Source organism: Phyllobates terribilis, unplaced genomic scaffold (assembly GCF_046119375.1).
Source record: "Phyllobates terribilis strain yellow unplaced genomic scaffold, ASM4611937v1 Scaffold_9__5_contigs__length_417890890, whole genome shotgun sequence".
Taxonomy (NCBI): Eukaryota; Metazoa; Chordata; class Amphibia; order Anura; family Dendrobatidae; genus Phyllobates; species Phyllobates terribilis.
This window is the reverse complement of record NW_027362769.1, coordinates 359,531,866-359,533,097: the sequence shown is the minus strand read 5'-3', so window position 1 is coordinate 359,533,097 and position 1,232 is coordinate 359,531,866. Positions and strand designations below refer to the sequence as shown.

The following is a 1,232-nucleotide window of genomic DNA, read 5'->3' as shown; positions in this document are numbered from 1 at the left end:
TTCGCCATCTTCTTCGTTAGCCCTTAGCCTTCACTTCTACTTGGGCCACCTGCTATTTACCCTGTCATTAGACAGAGACCCGGGCTATGTGGCCAGACAACTCGGGGAGACGGGAGAGAACACAGAAGCAGCCACAGCTCTGATGTAGACGGTGGTGGCTCTCAGAAGAGCCTTTGGGGTGATGGCGGAGCAGCAGACGAAGCAGATCACTTGGCGCTGATGTATTTGGTGACGGCCTTGGTGCCCTCGTACACGGCGTGCTTGGCCAGCTTTCCGGGCAGCAGCAGGTGCACGGCGGTCTGGATCTCCCGGGAGGTGATGGTGAAGCGCTTGTTGCAGTGAGCCAGACGGGAGGATTCCCCATGTGATGCGCTCGAAGATGTCGTTGACAGAGTAGTTCATGATGCCCATGGCCTTGGAGGAGATGCCGGTGTCGGGGTGGACCTGCTTCAGCACCTTGTACACGTAGATGGCGTAGCTCTCCTTCCTGCTCTTCCTAAGTTTCTTGCCGTCCTTCTTCTGAGTCTTAGTGACGGCTTTCTTGGAGCCCTTCTTGGGCGCTGGCGCAGACTTGGCGGGATCAGGCATGGTGAGTATACAGAGATCACAACTCAGAGAAGAGAGAACAATGTTCCTGCTCCTCCAGCGCAGCGGTATTTATAGCCACACATGCAAATGAGCAATGCTGTTTGCTCCTCTTCTACTGGGTAAGAAAGTCATGTGACCTTCGTAAGCTGAGCCCGCTGCGTCTTATTGGTGTTTCTACAAGTCTGCTCTCCTTTGGCGGCTTCAGATCCATCCAATGATAAGGCAGGAGGTCGGGGCAGCAGCGGATAAAAAGCGACTGAGGAGACAGAAACGGCATTATTGGAGAGTTCAATTCTTCCTCTAATTTTGACTTTTTGGAGACTATTACAGCGATGTCTGGACGCGGCAAACAAGGAGGCTAAGTCCATGCTAAGGCAAAGACCCGCTCATCCCGGGCAGGACTCCAGTTCCCAGTCGGCCGTGTGCACAGGCTTCTCCGCAAGGGCCATTATGCCGAGAGAGTAGGAGCCGGCGCTCCGGTCTGTATCGTCGGCGTCCCTGCCTCCTGCTAGGCAGAGACGCCGTTCCTCTCACCTCCCTGCTCAGTCCTCGGCGTCCTCTTCCCGCGCTGCTGCCAGCGCTCGCCGCTTCCCGGGCACTGTGCTTAGGGCGCGCGCGCTCCCTCTCTCTTAAAGGGGCCGTGC

The 1,232-nt window shown here is 56.6% G+C and overlaps 1 pseudogene; it reads right to left on the bottom strand.

The window, feature by feature from the left end:
• Nucleotides 1–206: 206 nt before the first annotated feature.
• Nucleotides 207–588, bottom strand: LOC141161029 (histone H2B 1.1-like; annotated as a pseudogene).
• Nucleotides 589–1,232: the final 644 nt, after the last annotated feature.